Raw genomic sequence first — 19,680 nt, 5'->3', positions numbered from 1 at the left:
GCCACCTGTCACCCTTCAAAGGGTCCGGGCTGTAGTGCGTAAGGAGATCCAGCATTCAGTTTCTGATCCCCTATGCCAGCTCGAGGTGGGAGTGGCACATCTCACGGCTGAGCCTGCCTGTTCTGCACAGACCCCAGCACAGCCACCCTCAGGGCTGTGAAGGTGCAGTGGTGACTGGCCATGGGTGGGGATCTCAGTTCCACTGTTACCATCTGTGGGCTCATGGGCTTGCGATTTCCAAACATCCATCCCCATCAATTGTGTTCACACACCCAATGTGTCATACACCGCCCCTGTATGCATCTTGTTTGTCTTGTCTGTTTACCTCCCCAACCTACCTCCCCCAAATATACCTACTTCCTCTACCTCACTTTCCACTCTCACCTGAAAAAAAAAAGAGCAATCTGTACCCACAAAAAAATTACGCCCCATACATAGCTGCCCATTTCACACACGTGTCCACTGGACATGTAAACTGATAATTCCAATTGGCAGTACAACATACTTTGTTGTCCTCACCCCTCTCTCATGGGTGGAAGGTTTCAAATTTCACTCCAAAGTTATTGCACATGCTCAGCTGTTGCTGGTAAAGAAATGGGCAGCTATAGACCTTCCCTACACCTGTCCTGCACATCCTGAGCTTGTTTCCCTACTGTCTTTCCCTCTTTGTGCCCCCTTTTTCACCACTTTCCTATTTCCCCATTTTCTTTTCTTTCAAAGAAATTAGCGCAGGGGTTAGTGAGAGTAAGCACTTTTAAGCAGTAGTAAGCGGGATTAAGCGAGTGTGCGCATGTGTGCGCTTAGCTTAGTATTGCTAAGCATCGGGCAAACCCATGCAAACCCGCTTACAACTGCTTAAAAGTGCATTAGTCACTCTATGTCAGGGCCATTGTTCTGCTCAGCAGCAAAATAAAATACCTCTGTCAGTCTCGAACCCCAGACCATTGACACAACAGACTGCATGAATTACCACTAAGCCACAGCAGATATACAATAACCTGGTGCTCAAATAAATATATCATGCATTACAATGACTGAATGTAAAGGAAAAATAGGAAGGCCATAACACAAAGCTTGTTCTGTGGATCTTTACCAGCAATTGTTGTGGAATGCATGTGATATGAGAAGCAGCCATTCTAGCAGCAAATAATGTTACAGAGGCACTTTACAACCCCCACACAGTATCATAGCAGGACAAATAGTGGCAAATCTGATTAGGGCAGAGGCCATACTACCTAACTGTGACTACTTTACAGGGATGTCCCTGATTGTGAAACATATTTAAGCTGTGTCCCTCTGGATCCCTCTGAAAAGTACTGATGTCAGTCAGAAAGGTGGGGTATTACACAATGAATACTGACAATAATAACAGTAGACATTGCTTGTACTTCATAAAAGGAGTACTAATCCATATGCACTGCTTCACACAAGTCTACACTTACTGTCTCTATTATGTGTAAGGTGTACTTCACTTTTAACTACCTATCCCTGACTCCAAGCAAAGATGTATCTGAGTGTTTCATAGGCCTGCCAGAGGCACAAACACACAGGCATAGCAGCTATCCTGCTGTTACACACTCTGCAAATAGCTTTGGTAGGACTTCCACAAGCATACCCTTATGTAGGAGTACAACACAGAAATACCAAAGGATGTAGCCATGTACTGGTAGCAACTGACTGTAACAATGCCATTGTACTAGTGATGAAAACACCTGTGGGTTGCACAGACAAAGAATAACAGTGTAACATTTGACTACCATCTGGATAGGTTCACAGTTGGAAACTATGCAGACAGACCACCTGCCTTGATAAACTAACAGGTACACACCAATCCTTTAAGTCAAGTAAGATAACATTCACACAATAATACATAATGCTCTCTGTATGTCAGCAACCCCCTCCCACACTTTAAATACACTTGTGTGTTTAGGGTCTACCAAGGATGTAGATAGGCATACACCATACTGGAATTGTCCAGTTGTCCTGCGAACCCTGTGCTAATGTCAACAATAAAACCACAAACCCTGCAGATGCGAGTACATTAATATTCACAGTATAACAGTTCACAAACAGTTCATGTGCCAAAAGAATACTTCTCAAGAACTAAGTTTGTATGGCAGTTAATTATATGAGTAGAAAAGAAACTACATAGTCACATAAATGTTGTGTAAGCATTTGTAGGGGTGAGTTAAACTCTACACTGATAGCTCTGTACTGCAAGTGGCAACAGTCAGGTCTATAAACAATCCAAAAGCACCGAATAGAGGAAGAGTCAAGCACCGGGCAGCTGAGATAAAAAAAACAAGTTTATTATAGATAACAACCTCCAAAGTAACGTGAAACGCTAAAAAAGTCACACAGCGTTTTTCGTCGATACAACAGACTTCTTCAGACAGAAAACTTAAGCATGAACAAGCACCTGTATTTATAATATAGTTGAACAATTCAAATAAACCAATAGTTCAACATCTCATGAATAAATAATGCCTGTTGATCAAAGGTGTATAACTCAACACAAATACATAAATTACATAAAAACATATGTATATTTGATATACTTCCTGGGGTAGTTGTCATAAAACAAAGAATAAAATGGAAAAATTGAAGCTCATAAAAAGATGAAAAAAAAAAAAAAATATATATATATATATATATATATATATATATATATATATATATGTATATAAGGTGTATAAACTATCTATCTATTTATTAATGAGCATATTACAAATGACCTTTTATTCACTGTTGATGAAGAAAAGAGAAAATATTATGATTTAAGGAAAGTTATAGATTCTAAATGTGACAAAATATTAGAAAGGAAGAGGAGGAAAATCAATAGGGACACTTTTGAGTACCAAAATCATGTGCACTACCCCAAGCCTAGGGGTAATTTAAAATATGTGTGTGACTTTTTTAGCGTTTCACGTTACTTTGGAGGTTGTTATCTATAATAAACTTGTTTTTTTTATCTCAGCTGCCCGGTGCTTGACTCTTCCTCTATTCAGTGCTTTTGGATTGTTTATTGGTTGGCGTTTTTTGCACTGATCTTCCATTTCTTTTGGTTAACAGTCAGGTCTAAGTACAACATGTACATCATTGTCTACACCTCTAGCTTCAAATATAAGAAGTATACCAACCTTCTGACTTACACAACAGTGTCCACAGCAAGCAAGCATGGGCCCCACTCTGTAAATCTGAAAGGGCTACACCTACATACCTTAGCAATTTATATCATTGGGTTGCTATGACAGTGAGTACTGCAATTACCACACAGCAGGCTGTATGCATTTACCAAATGCTGGGCACCAATTGGTGCAGACGGCATCACATGCACATGCGCAGATACCTATAAAAGCAGACTGTACTTGCTATCCCCACATACAATCATTACATTGCATGTGTCAGCAACTCAAAACCCCTGGACAGTAATGACAAACTTTATTACTTAATAAAGAAAGTTTTACTTAAGTAAAAAATATATTTACTTAATTATAACCTAAATATATTAATTACGAAAAAAACTTCATTAATAACCAATAATAACAACTAAGTAAAAAAACTTTACTTAATAAATAAAAAAAAAAATTGTCAAAGCATACACAGACGGACCTGAAAGTGAGTAGCAGGTATGTAACAGATTTGTAGTTACCGGCAAGTAGTAGACGTTTATGAATAGTACTGTACATACTCTGAAACATGCATATGTGGCAGCATTAGGTATGTATGCAGTGATGCCATGCATAACTACTGCCATGGACAAATTACTGTGTAGCTGTGTGCAGTGGGACATAACTGTGACATATGTATCTCAGCATTATATGTCGAACATCTGAACAGAAAAGTGGTACAGGTCAGGTACAGCAAGATAATTGCCAGTGTGACATACATTAGTGGCCTTGAGTGACCACATGATGCTGCCTGATGATAGCCCATGGTACTACACTACATCCAGTTACAGTAACTATAGTACTACACATAGCATTCATTGCTATACACCTGACAGTTGTGTGCATCCGGCCATGGTATGTATACCTATGAGTGATGGTGCACAGGACATTGGAAAGCGTTTCAGCCTTGCACAGCAATGTTGTGTCCATGTACACATTGTGTTCCAAGGTGAGGCCAATCATTGAACAACACACATGCATCAACGACATGTATACTGTTATCAACAAGGACTCTCCACACTTGCACTGCATGATGTTGAGCAACACACATCCTGCATGCTGACACATGTGATAGGACTATTTGGCTTGTGATACTGTACTCCACCATCAACCACTAATGAATATGTTCTATATTGCTGTTGGTGTGTGTGTGTGTCAACTTGACTGAGTAGTGTATTTGTGTGCATCTGTGCATGTGTTCATGTGTGCATATGTGCATGTGTTCATGTGTACATGTGTTCATGTGTGCTAACATCCTGTACAGATCATGAAGTGTGTTTCCTGTCTTCCTCTCACAGGTGCTGAGGTATTGTTGGATGAGTGCAGCAGGGAACCTGAAGTCACTGCCACAAATAGTGGACATGATGACACATGTGTAGTGGCACAGGCAGGTTTGTCAGGGTCTGTTGTTGGTCTGCCAATCGACAGTACACAGCTGTCCGCCCCATCTATGTGCACATTCATACTGCCGATACATCCCTCAACACCAATGGCCTTAGCGGAGTAACAGCATACAATAGGCATCGACCAGGATAGTGTGGTATCTATGGCACATGCAACCCCACACAGCAGCCATACCCAGATACCTGGAATGGTACCACATAGGCATATGTCCAGGGGTTCTCTTGGGAGCACTGCTGGTCATAATGCCCCTGGCAGATGTGCTCCCACAGGTCTCACAACCTCAGCTATGTTCCGGGCTGTAATGCAGGCACAGGCACGTATAGAACGGTACACCAGGCAGGGAATAAGGGCGCAGAGGGCTCACAACACCACTATCAATGACAGTATCCGTGACCTTGCTGGTGCCATCCGTAATTACACTGAGATCATTGATAGACATTGGTGGGAGACACTAGATGTCCTCTGCAATGTAATGTCCATGTGCCAGGACAGTGCGGGATGTCTGAGATGTGGACATGGATGCATGCCAGCAACATCATCAGCTGGCACTCGTCGCGGATGACACACATGTCCCAGCCGCTCCCATAGTGGCAGTACCAGCCCCAGCAATGTTGGGGCTGGGCTGTCAATAGATCATCCTAGATGACCATGTGCACATGGCTCTGGCCAGTCGCAGCAGGGACATGGGTCCAGTCGATATGCCTTTGCCTCTGACGATAGTACCCAGTCTGGCTTGGTACCTGATACTGTCTGTGGCACCTGTGGCAGGCACAGGTACTGTGTCCGTGGCCGGGGACAGTGATCTGGTACAGTCCGTGGCTGTCCCACAACCTCCCGTATGTGGCAGCCACAAGGTGGAACTGTGTGCATGCAGACACATACACATAAACCAAACACCTAGGGCTAACACATATACACACACATTACACCAACATTGACCCATACTGTACTGTTGTCCCTCACACACACACACACACACACATACATGTCGATTGGATGGGTCATTGTCAGGCTCTGGCAAACCAATAACACACCCTGTGCATATAATGAAACTGTGTCACCTCCTGTCATCGGTGACAATGATGCAGGAACAGGCTTACATGGTGCTGATGCACAGGGTGACCTAATAGCAGTGTAGCAATGTTAGCATGTTGTCAACAGCAAAGTGTGCTGATATCCTTATAGGTATATCTGAGCAGGCATGATGCATTAAAGCTACGATTATCAATGTAGTATTGTTTACACCAGTGTTAATTCCAAGACTGTATTGTCCGCCCATGTGCCACTTGGCTGATGTGTGCGGTACTGGCAGCATGTGTTGTTGAGTGGATGGTGTGTGTGTGATGTGTGCAGTACAGATTTGCAGGTGTACATCTGTAAACATGGTGGAGGTGCACCGTCTGCATGTATGTGCATAGTGGACACATGGGAAGGGTGACATGCCCTGTATTACAAAGTGTTAACACTTCATATTTCCTATTGGTGGCCAGTATGCATTTTACTACACATATGTTACAACTTGGGTACACATGTGTGTATGACATGGTTTGACACTATGCTGTGGGTGATACTGTTTATATCGGTCATTGTTTTGCATTCTGGTAGTATACATAACCTCAACAGCCTGATTTTACCCAATCGTTAAATGATGTCTTGACAACTGACACACAGATGTAGGATATACAGTAGCATTTGAGTCCTTCCAATACTATACTATACCAGTAACCAGTGGTATTGCCCACCACCCATTCCTGGGACCACTCCTGTTTGGCATGTAGCCGTCCTAGGTACAAGCAAACACACTAGGGATATGTCCATCCAGATCTGGTAATGCATACAGTGGCCTACAATGCATTCTCCGGATGAGACACTTATCCTCCACAAGGGTATCATGCAGACAGATACCTGTTGACCAACCCATGCTGTAAAGCTATAAGCCAACTATAGCATAGTCATCCACATTTACTATACATTGTATCCTGACAGTACCACATTGTTAGTAGCCCGCAACATGTAGCAGGGGTACCGATGTATACATACAGCCACATGTTATGTCATCTGTCCTTTGGTATTCACATTTCCAAAGGTATGCTGATGTCCCTCAGTGCATCACATAAGCATGAAGGGGTCTGTATGCATATCCACGGAGGTGTTGTACACCTGTAATGAATGGCCATTATTGACAGACTGTGTTGTGTTTGAACATGTCTGACATATACCCCACTCATGAACTCTCACTCACACTATTCTATAGAAACTGTCATGGGTGTGTGTGACACAGATGACCTAGGCCACAGATCACAACAGTGGCTGGCCTTGCCACATACATACATATGTGACCTAAGGTCTGAGAAGCAGCAGCACAGACTGTCAATGGTAACAGATGTATTCGTGTAGAAAGCAGGCTTCACACCTATGAACTAATTGAGGTCACATGTACATATATGTATTTGCCACACAGATAACAATTGAGGTCACATGTACATATAGGTATTTGCCACACAGATACCTGAAGTGTGCAATGCACATACTGTTGTTTTACTGATATGTCATACAGTTGTAAAAGCAAAACCCACAACACATTGACCAACAGTGTCATACACATACACACTCAGCAATTGCAGGATTCAAACCCCTACCTAACTATGTTACAATACTAGAGAGATCCGCATTAACACGATGCGCTATATACTTTACTGGAAGCTTTCATTTCCACTGCTGTATTTGTGGGATACTGACATCATCAGACTTGCCAAAGAGGAGATTACCTCTTTGAATGTGTTTTCCCAGTCTCCAAAAAGGGCACTCTTCTCAAAGGAAATCACACACACATACTCAGCAATTGCAGGATTCAAACCCTTACCTAACTATGTTACAATTCTAGAGTGGTACGCATTAACACACCGTGCTATATGCTTTACTGGGTGATTTAATGTCCACTGCTGTATGTGTGGGATACTGACATAATCAGACTTGCCAAAGAGGAATTTACCTCTTTTAATGTGTATTCCCAGTCTCCAAAAAGGCCACTCCTCTCAAAGGGAATCGCACACACACTCACTGAGCAATTGCAGGATTCAGACCTCTACCTAACTATGATACTACAGAGATACGCATTAACATGACGTGCTATATGCTTTACTGGGAGTTTTCATCTCCACTGCTGTATTTGTGAAATACTGACATCATCAGACTTGCCAAAGAAGAATCTACCTCTTTTAATGTGTTTTCCTAGTCTCCAAAAAGGGCACTCCTCTCACAGGAAATCACCCCCCCACACATACACACTGAGCAATTGTAGGATTCAAACCCCTACCTAACTATATTATGATACTACAGAGATACACATTAACACAACGTGCTATACACTTTACTGGGTGCTTTTTTTTTCTCCTGCTATATTTGTAGGATGCTGACATCATCAGACTGGACATGGTAATGTGTGTGCACTTTGTTTTATGCAATCCCAGGAATGAACCATGTGGGTCAGCAGGTGTTAACAGCTTGAACAGGACTCCACAATGCTTAGCTTGTGTGATCTTTCTGTGGACAAATTGCCATTCCTTCATATGACAATACATATTTATGCACAGGTTGTTGATTTTGTGGATACAACATGTGTCTGTGATGTTGATAAAGGGCTATTCAGAGTCTGTGTGGGATGTGTGTAGCTCCCTTCAGTGATGTGTGTCCTAGGTGGCTGCCTTGCAAACAGTCTAGCAGGTTTGGGAACCATGATCTGCCCATGATCATACCACAGTTGGTAGGGCTATGTGTTTTTCGGCTTCCAATAGCTCTGTTTATGACTTCAGTCATGATGGACTCAATGGCCTTGCAGATCAGACGTCATAGGCTTATAGGACTATAGTTCCCATGGTCTGTTGTGCACCAACACTTGCGGGGTGTGCCATATGTTGCTGTAACACATTCAAAAGTTTCAGATCCTGTAGAGAGGGTGAGGCTTAACAGACTGTTCAGGTGCAGGGTCTGTTTGTTCTGTAGTTCACTTATGTCACATATAGAGAAACAATGTAATCCAATTGATGCCATGTTTTCGGCTTTGGAAGGAGCTGTTTACCCATTCTACATGTGATATCTCCTGGTATGATGATAGGGACATTTGTCAGTGGGAGGTGGGTATGTATGTATGGGCCTGTCTGACAGGATGTCGGCATTGTCAGTCAGGTACAGTTGGCCCTGACTCAGGACATATATGAGTGTACATTGCTGTGTATGACATAGCTGAAGGAAGTGTCATGGTTCTGTCTAGACTCCTTTGCAGATAATCTTTCCAAAACACCAACAAACCTGAGCACTAAACCCATGTTATACTCTTTTACACACTTAACACCCTACTGATCCCTTTTGATCAGTCAACAGTGAGTATGTCATCATAATATCCTGGCATGTCCAAAGGTTGGTTTCGTATGTACTCTCCAGTCCAGCTGGTGAATATGGGACTTTTGAGGCAATGTTACAACTGCCTTGTGTACACAGACAACCCTTACCTCATCCCAACAAACTCAGATATATTTGAGAGATGCAACTACATAGACAAACAGGAGGCTGAGCTCTCGACCCATGACCGGCACAGTCTATCAAGTGGTGAAGGTAACCACACACACCACAAATTCAGTCTCACATGGACCTATAGCGACAGCAAACAAAATAAATTACCACACAATTACATACTCGGAGGCTCTAAATAATATCTGCCTAAGCAGCAGACACTTCCTAAGCAGACACCCAAACAACTGCTACCCCACAACAATACCCACATATCACATGGTTCACAAAGTCAGTGCGCCACACAGTCACTGCCTTAGGGCTAGACAACACACCTACTATACTTGTAATAGGTGACTCTATTGTCAGGCACACTGACGTCACACTCACCAGGCTGAACAAGGAGAAGGACACTTTGAGCTGTCTGTCGGGTGGCAGGTTCTGCCACATTATACATGCACTCAGGCCACTCCAAAGCAAGTACAAATATGGCTTCATCATTGTCCATGTTGGTGTGAATGACCTCAGACGTTCCTCCCTGGACTACATGACAAGAGACATAGAGGAGCTCTCTGATCATGTAACCCAGGCCAGTATGACCCTGACCTTGTGAAGCATCTTACCCTCACCAAGAATGATGGCACAGTATACAGACAAGCTGATCAATTGTAACAGTTGGCTAACATATTGGTGTCATTCAAAGGGGATCCAGTGTCTGTCAGCCTGGGATGACATGCTCGACATGCCACATAGCTTCGCTTTGGACAGCTTGCACCTGTCACCCCTGGACTTTCAAATACTGGCTAAGGCTGTTGCCACCCCCACAGTGCCTTTTATGGGCAAGGCGCAAAAGACAAAACCCACCTCCATAGACAATACAAGGTAAAAGATACTACGGGTAATGCTGCTCAACACCAGATGTCTAGACCTCAGAATGCATGAACTCAAGACTCTCCTCAGTATGGGGAATGTCGATATCTGTGCAGTAACAGACACCTGGTTCAGGCTCCCAAAAGCACACCAACACTACCAGGTTATACTTCATACCATGCTTTTCGGCCACAAGACTCGGACTGACCAACAAATTTATGGGGAGTATCCGTATACATCACAGATACACACACTTCCAGGTTAGTAGCACTGCAGGAAGCATCAGAGACCATACATGTGCAACTAACAGTGGGCAAAACTGCCTTTCAGTTTGTAGCCTGCTACAGACCACCCTCCCAAACTCAGGAACCCCACTCAGCTTTCCTGGGAACACTGGAGAATATGACTGTCTCTACAGACACCATTATATGGGGTGACTTCAACTACCGAAACATTGACTGGGAATACTACTCAAGCCCCAACACCCTCACCCAACGGTTGCTAGGATTTCTAAACCCAAATGCTATGTCACAACTGGTCACCACACCCACAAGAGGGGAAAACATATTGGACCTGATCATCACCAACATGGGGAGTCCATGTTCCACACCAGAGGTATGCCCCTCATTGGTAAGGTCAGACCATACATTTATCTCACTGGACATCCATATCCCATCCCCACCCCCATCCTAGGTTCTCTCGGTGAAGAACTTACCAAAAGCAAATGTCGCACTTCTCAAAACCGAGGTGGCATCCTTCAAAGACCCTGGGACAGAGGTGAATACGGCTCAGACCGCTGAATCCTTTACAAACACATTCTATTGACACCTACTGAAATGCATGGATCATGCTATCCAAAATAAAAACAAGACTCACTCCTACAAAGGCAGGGGACCTGTCTGGTGGACCCCAGCCATAAATAAGCTATACAACAAAAGGAGGGAGCTACTACATGATAGAGCACAATCCCAAAAAGGGAAGGCATCTCTGATCAGTACTAGCAAGAAGCTACGTTCACTCATGAATTCATCTAAAACCCGCTTTGAAAGGTAAATTGCACCAGACACTAAGGACAATCACAAGGCATTCTTTAGTTATGTCATGAACCTGGGTGCCAACTCCCAGATATGCTGTGAGTTACTGCAAAATGACAATACACTGAACCCACAGACATTGCCAACATCCTGGCAAACAGGTTCAGTGCAAATGTCACCCCCCATCCCCCCTAATGAGCAGATGTCCATCCCAACAGAGTCTAGCCTCCCTGACATCACAGATGATCAGGTGAGTGCTGCTTTCACCAAAGCAGACAACACAGCATCAATGGGACTGGATGGTGTCCCGGCCTGCATCTTACACAAGCTTCATGATGAACGTAACCCTCACATGAAGTCACTGTTCAATATCAGACTTACTACAGGATATGTACCCAAGGAATGACATACAGCAACAGTGGTCCCACTCCACAAAGGTGGTGCTACAACAGACCCTGGACACTATTGCCCTATAAGCCTATCTAGTCTGGTCTGCAAAGCTATGGAGCGTATCATCATGGAACTCATACACACAGACATTGGGAACCTACAGACACTGGATCCTACACAATTCGGCTTTGTTGTGGGCAGATCTTGCCTCTTGAACATGGTTGACTTCTTTAAACAGTGACTAGGTCCATAGACGTAGGGAAGGTAGTCCACACAGCCTACCTGGACCTCGCAAAAACCTACAAAACAATACCCCACTCGGGCATCATACATAAGCTCACCAGCTTAGATATCAACACATATGTCACAAGATGGATTGCTAACTGGATCAGGGATAGCACCCACATGGTAAGTATTGCTGGTGCCATGTCTGACTCTACACCAGTTACACATGGTGTCCCACAAGGCTCAGTCCTGTGACCTCTCTTGTTCAGTATATATTTCTCTGACATATAGGCAAACACAGGAGGAATATGGCTGACCATGTTCGCAAATGACTGCAAACTGGGTGCCATATTTGACACTCCAGCTGGCACAAGCATCCTCCAAAAGGGTCTCACAGAGATGGATAACTGGTGCCAGAGCCATGGCCTACAGCTAAATGACATTAAATACATAGTCATCCCCTTTGGGAATAACAAAGTGCCCACACATTACCACATAGGTGTTAATACATTAAGTACGGTAGAAGTTGTTAGGGATTTGGGGACACAAGTAGTTAGTAATCTTGCCTTTGATGATCACATTGCCAAAGTGGTCAGACAGTCCTTCTATATAGCCCACCTTATCCCAAAAGGTTTCACATCTATATCAAGTAAAGTCATTGTGACCCTATACTCATCAGGCCCATGATTGGATACAATGCCCCATTTAGGATGTACCTTACCCGACACCTGCAGCAACTGTAATGGCCACAAAAGTACCTCACCAAGTGGTTCTGGGGACTCACACAGATGCCCTGTGCAGTTTGACTAAAGTAACTCCAGCACTACTCAGTCCCTTACCGCCTACTCGGATGCAATCTGTGCCTGTTGTTTACAGCCATGTCCAACACAGTATTAATGGACATGCTCCACCTCAGGATATCCGGATCCCTTAGAGCTACACGCTCCAGGGACTTACACCTTAGCACAGATATTAATAGGACAAGCTGGAGGGACACATTCATATCCCAGAGGCTCCCCTCACTCTGGAATGGGATCCTAGTCCCGCATAGGCAGAGCCCCCCACTGACCCCCTACAGGAGACATCTTGACAAGTGGATGGGTGATCGTATGTTTACCCCTGGGATCTCTTCTGGGTCCCTGCTAGACAGAGGCACAATAAACTAAATTTAGAAGGCCTATCTTGTGTGACCTACTATTCACAGGTACAGTCTACTAATCTAACAGGGCTGCAAAAGCCAAACACAGTCTGGCTAGGCTTATAAATGCCTTAGGGCAGATAGCCTAGTATCAACCTATGCACCTATGATAATGTTCGGGATGCACATTGTTTATTGATGATACTGATTGCAGGTTTTTTATCTTCTTTGCTTTCCCACATTCTATGAACAACCTAAGTATCTGCAGATCATATTTTATTATGACAGGGTTCCAATATATTATATATGTGTCTGTTGTCATATAACTGTGTGCACAAGGCGGATTGGTGAATAGTGAGAGGTTCCTGGGTTAACACATGCAACTGATGGATATGTGTGGCCCACTGCTGTACCCAGACATGGCCTAAGTGTGTGAGCATGCCCAGTGTGACCTTTCAGTATGTTGCTGTCTGAAGTCCACTACGTTTGTTGATGTGTGTGAACATGACCAATATTAACATTTATACTATATGTGCATTGAAATTCAGGTTCTATTCTTACTGCAGGGCTCAACTTTGTGTCATAACTCGACAGGGATTATGCTGTGCCTGCAGGGTTTCCATGAGATACTTTGCATAGGCTTAGCAACATTTCTTCATACAGGCTGACCAGTGAAATACTGTCATGGTTTAGTGGTTCAGTACTATGACTGTAGTGCACAGTATCCTGGGTTCGAGGCCTCTCACTGCTTTATATTTTCATACTGAGCAGACCAGACTGCTTAAGGGCCAGTAGAGCAAATATGAGCATGTTGGCTTTTGTTCAGCTATGCCCAACATAGACCAGGCTTGTCCAACATTGCTTAACGTTAACCAACATTGCCCAATATTGCTCAACATTGACGACAGTTGTGCTAGTGTTAGTGTGTGCAATTGCTTTACATATACTAAATGGTGGTGAAAGCTGTTTAGCACTGCTTTATATTGCTTAACACATAGCAATCATGCCTCAGGTGGTGCTGCAGGGCTGCCTATGTCAGATGCACATACTGCACTCCCTATACATGTTTGGAAACAGGTAGTGTCAAGTTAGCATCCCTTTTACTATATGTGCGAGTCAGAGAGAGGTATAATTTCCAGGGTTCCTACTGAGCCAGTGTATGTGCTATGCGTTGCCTCTTTGCCAAGGCCAAAGCATACTGGGCATGCCTCCTTCTGCCTACTGGGGCAGGCTCAGGTTGTTCCTCCTCCAAGTCACGCTGTGCCTGTGATGGCCTTGGCAATGGTGGGGGGCTGTTTGGCCTGGGCCTATGCTGCTCCTGCTGCAGCTGTTTTTGCAGGATCATATTATGTAGCATAGCACATACCATGACAATTTGGGTACATGTAGTTGGTGAGTACTGCAAGACTCCACCAGATGTGTCCAGGCACCGGAACCATGACTTGAGCAGGCCAAGCACATGCTCGATTACATTTCGTGTTTGTGCGTGTGCCTCATTATGGCATTCCTGTTCAGGTGTGTGTACGTTTCTGATGGGTGTCATCAGCCACGGCTCCAGTGCATAGCCAGTATCCCCCACTAAGTGACCATGAGGGATGTCCCCATTGGCAGATGTCTGGTACAGCTGTGTCAGATGCCAGATATGGGAATCATGGTAGCTTCCAGGGCAGCCAGCACACATATTCAGTATTATGCCCTGGGCATCACACATGACCTGGCAGTTGATGGAGGGGAAGCCCTTGCAGTTGAAGTAGACCCTACCCCGCTCACTGGCTGGTGCTTTGATGCATATGTGCATGCAGTCTATTGCACCCACTACCTCAGGGTATTCCGTTATTTGCTGGAAGAGACGCATATTGCTAGCCAATGCCTCACAGGAATTGAGGAAATATACATGATCACCGACATGTGCTGACATGGCATCCAGGAACTGGTGCAGTACCCTGGATGCTGATGCCTGTGATATCCCCATCATATCATCAGTTGGTCTCTGGAAGGTACCTGTTGCTAATATTCTTAGGCCAACACATACCTTGGTTTTCACTGTGATGGGTTCCCCTCTGTTGGTTCTGTGTGTGAGGCGTGGCCTGCACAGCTCAACAATTTGCTGCAAGAGGTCTCTGTCCACTCTATAGTGCTCCACTATCTCCAGCTCATGTAGCCCCTGATAGGTTACCCTGGGCCTGTACACTCTTCTCCGTCTCCTCACTGTGGGTTGTCCAGCAGCATTCGCATTGTCACCACCCTCAGCATGTTGCATATGTCGCCTTATAACAGCAATGGCCGCCCCTAACATTTCTTTGTCTCAGTAAAGCTTTTTCAGTTTTCACTTCTATTAGCTTACTGCAGTGTTGCAGTGTCTCTTGAGAGAAACATAGTGGAATGTTGTTTGCAGAGTTTTAAGTGCTGGGCTGGGCTGGGCTAGTGTACTGCCTGTGTAATTGCCTGATTCTGATTGTTTTCACCTGCTAGCTCTGCTAGTACTCCCTGGTTAACTTCCTACTATTTGTTGTGCTTCCTTTTTCCTTTCTGTTTCCTCAGGGGGGCAGCGCCGCACACATAAGAGCAAACACGCGCACACCAGCTCACATGTGCGCACACATGCTTACACGGACTAAAACTTGCTTATTCTTGCTAAAACGCACGCACACCGGTGCAAACGTGCTTACACAACTTTAAACAGCCTTAGATATGCTTACTCTGGCTTAAATGCGTGCACAGAGGCATACACGTGCACACACAGTCTTACTCGGATGTACAGGTGCACACCCGCGTGCATACACATTGCAGGCACTTCAACAAGAAACTTTAGTGTTTTCCACAGCATACACCTTCAATTTCTTGCCTTTAGCTAGGCTACCTGTTGACACACCTCTTCCAGTGATGTGTAACTGACAGCAGACACATGCCACTCTGCTCCAATAAGCTTCACTTCTTTCATACATACCCCCCTCGTGATGTCACCTATCTTCTACTCTGTTACTCCCCTTATCCTACTCCTACACTCCACTGACTGTGCTCATTTGCTATGTAAACTTGGGATTCACTATCCTAACCCTCATTTGTATAGGATTGCCTGCTAATGCTTGGTTACATCTCTTAGACTGAGCTTCCCCCCTTAGCAACCTCTACTCGGTAGCCATGTTGTCTTCAGCCTGACATTCCCTTGCATTGTAAATTAAGAATTACAATAAAATCCACATTTGTGGATTTTAATTATTGGTTTTCTGGTTTTTAGAGTGCAGCGCGTTTGTGCGGCGCTCCACTACACTTAAACACCGGAGATCGGGATAAAAAAACAATTATTTTATTTTTATTTTGCATCAGTGAACATTGCCAATGGCTGTATTTTTGGCCATTGGCATGCTTCCTCAGCTGGATGCATCCTTTTTTTGGAGCTGTCATGGCTCCGTTTTGCTATTTGTAGAAACGTATGCAGTTGTCAACGGAGTACATTTCTGCAAATAACACTACTCTTACTCGGGCAGATTCGGGTTTCCTGGATCGCAAATTTACCTCATTTGCATAGCTTTCGCCTGCAATTGAGGTAATTTGTATATCCAAGCCCTGTCCATGTAAGACTCGTTTTAGGAGCTCTGCTGCATGCCCCTACTAGCTGTTCCTGGATCGCTCGGCAGACATGTTGGCTGCATGGAGTCTTACTCTACTCTTAGACTCCGTGCAAGCCTTCGTGAATCCGGCCCATGGTGTGGGAACAGAACCCACAGCCTATTGCACCAAAGGCTAGTGTGCTACCTGTTGTACCAGTGACACTGTTACAAAAAAGAAAATGAAAATAACATAATTTTTTGCAGGGAGGCAAGCCTGATACACCCTCATAACCTCCCATACCCCTGCTAACTATATATGGCAACTTTGATATTGCAAAACAGTAGAGGAAAGGCAAAATCCTATTCACCACTGTATAGTACTGTATAGTGATTCTGCAAGCAAACCAGACGGCATTCTGCAATGAACAGTCAGTTCAACAAAATGGCCCTCCTAACAAAATTTTATATATATATATATATATATATATATATATATATATATATATATATATATATATATATATGTGTGTGTGTGTGTGTGTGTGTGTGTGTATATATATATATATATATATATATATATATATATATATATTTTTTTTTTTTTTTAAGAAACAGAGAAAAGAGAAACATTTAAACCAACAGCTTTACTGTAAAGTCACAAAGAGTCTTATTGCATGGCAAATATATCCTCTTGCATTCTTTTATAGTTAGTAGGTACTTACATACATGGCTCACAGAATTGTTCAGGGAAAACAGGTGGTTATTTGTTTGGGCTTTTCAACTTCTGTTTTGTGACAAACAATGGAACAGCGAATATCATTGTCACCTCACAGTAAGAGATTCCATGGTTTGATTCTCGGCTTGGGTACCTTCTGTGCAGAGTTTGCTTGTCTTGCTTATGTAAATATGGGTTTCCTCCTGGTGTTCTGGTTTCCTCCCACATTCCAAAGAAATGTAGTAGCTGGATTGGACACTGCAAACTGGCCATAGGTGTGAGTGTGCATCTGAGTGTGTGGTGTTGAAGAACCACTGAGACAGGGCTAGTCACCTTGTGGTGTAAACCCTGGCTCTAGATGATTGTTACTGTTGAAGTGACAGCCCAACCCCATATGCAAAAATGGGAAAAAGGAGCTGTGGATGGATGGATTTAAACTTAATATTACATTCCACATAACTTTATTGCTATGCTTTCATTTCCTGAAGTCAATGACATAAATTAGCAACCAATATGCAGAAACTCATGGCAAGAGAAAAACACATTTTTTTTCACATTGAGCTCAATGGCACTGGACTGAAATTTAGCTTATAAATTCATCTAATTTTTTAAGTTTACAGGGAATAAATAAATGACAGGCTTTTTGCTTATGTTTTCTGTGCAAGGGAAGAAGGCAAAAATAATACTCATTTACCAGTGTGGTGGTGGGGTGCTAAATTTCCCACATTTTTTGGACTGCACTAGCATCAGCTTCTCTCATCTTCTGCAGGTCGGTTGGAAGAATCCCTTTCTCAAGGTTTAGATTGTATTCAATCTATTAATACAAATTACTTGAAGTAAGGGATAGCTGGTATTACTTCCCAAGGTTTCTATTTTTCACAGCCAATCTTTTTTAAACAGTTTGCCGTTTGTGGCTACTCATATATTACTCTCTGTTTAGAACGGGTTATCATTATTACAAACACAGCTCAGTAGTTTAGCCATTGATGTTAGGAATATATGTATCACAGTTGACAGTCTTAGCATTTTGTGTTTATTTTATAATCAAAATGCAGGATATGATCTGATCTGTTCTTCTGATGTTGTACAGAGCTTAAAAAGACCAACAAACACAGCAAAGTGACTTACTAGACAACACATTAGTATGGTTTGGGCATGATTCGCCACGTTCAGTGCTATGAATATAAACCCTGCTAGCTTTCAGTATTTATATCAGTCTGCATGGTGGTTGGTCTTTCTTTCATTTTCCTTCTCTTCACAATCTGTCATTTATTACTCATGTTTGTGTATGTTCTGAAGTGCTTCTTTCTTTGAAATGGCAGACATTATCAGTCTCTTTGTTATGGTGTTCATATGGTAATTTTCAGCCTGTTTTTATTTTTAAAGATTATAAACAGTTGTTATCATAACATATATTTGAACATATTGTATCATCAAAAAATGAAAATGTACCTGTTGTGTAGCACAAAATAAATTCTTTGCAGGCTATAAACTGGCATGACTAGTTTTCATTAATTAGTAACAAATATTGCCTTAAAGTGTTCTCACTCTTTTGCATATACTATTGGCTTTTGAGACTGGATCTCTGCCTAGCCTCAAATGATCCTCTACTATGCAAACCCCTTCTCATAAACAGAACTAGTAGCATCATAAACACCTTCCTAGGAGACCTGAACTTCCAACTCATTATAAATAGGACCTGCCGATATAATAGATAATAGATGAATATGAGATTTTTGCTCATATCTGTTGTTATAACCTACTAGTTTTTGTACATTATGAAATACCACGAATCTTGTGAGTCCCTTCTTGAGGACTAAATTGTACATACATTGTAAATATGTCTGTCTCATTAGTGTTTTGTTTTATCTGTGTTAATATTCAATTTTTTGTAGTGCATGCATTTTTGCTCATATCCGTGGTTGTACCCTACTAGTTTTGTATATCATAAACACTGCAAATCTTGTGAGTTCCTTCTTGAGGACTACATTGTACATACTTTGCATATATACCTGTCTCATAAGTGCTTTGTTTATCTATGTAACTGGAGCTTTTCTCCCCGGGCCTCCACTGCAAATGGATATGTATCCAGTCAGACTATCCCGGTCAATAAATGTAAAATAAATAAATAATAGATGTCTGTCACAGAAAATATATTTTTTATGGAATAGACTACCCTGGATGTAAAGCATAGTAGTTCCCTAACCCTTTTTAAGTACAACCTGGATGACTGGATGGCAATCATAAGTACACCCTAGTCTGGTCACTCAAGCCCTTATGGAAGGGGGTTACAGTTAGGGCCAAACTAATTCATTATATTTAGGGTCTGGTATTAATTCACGTCTTGGTAAATTCAATGGAGGATCATGTGGTTTGGTTACAAATAGCCCACAGAATCAACAGCCTAATATTAACCTGTGACCTATGAAAGTATTATATTATTTAAGCTCAGTTTATTATATTGTAATATAGTGGTTTGTAATACTAATGAATTTGTTAATTTTTTATGGTTCAGCAGAATAATTTATTAATTGTCATCAATCATAGCTATGCAAGATTTTGTAATCATATAAAACGTTTATTTAGGATCCATCCTGTAAATAAATGATTACATATTTTTACCTTAATTTAAATGATAAACAAAAGCAGGTAATTTTGAGATATCTCACCAAAACTC

Source organism: Protopterus annectens, chromosome 10.part0, assembly GCF_019279795.1.
Source record: "Protopterus annectens isolate FY-2018-M chromosome 10.part0, PAN1.0, whole genome shotgun sequence".
Lineage (NCBI taxonomy): Eukaryota > Metazoa > Chordata > Ceratodontiformes > Protopteridae > Protopterus > Protopterus annectens.
Note: the sequence above shows the minus strand (reverse complement) of the source record.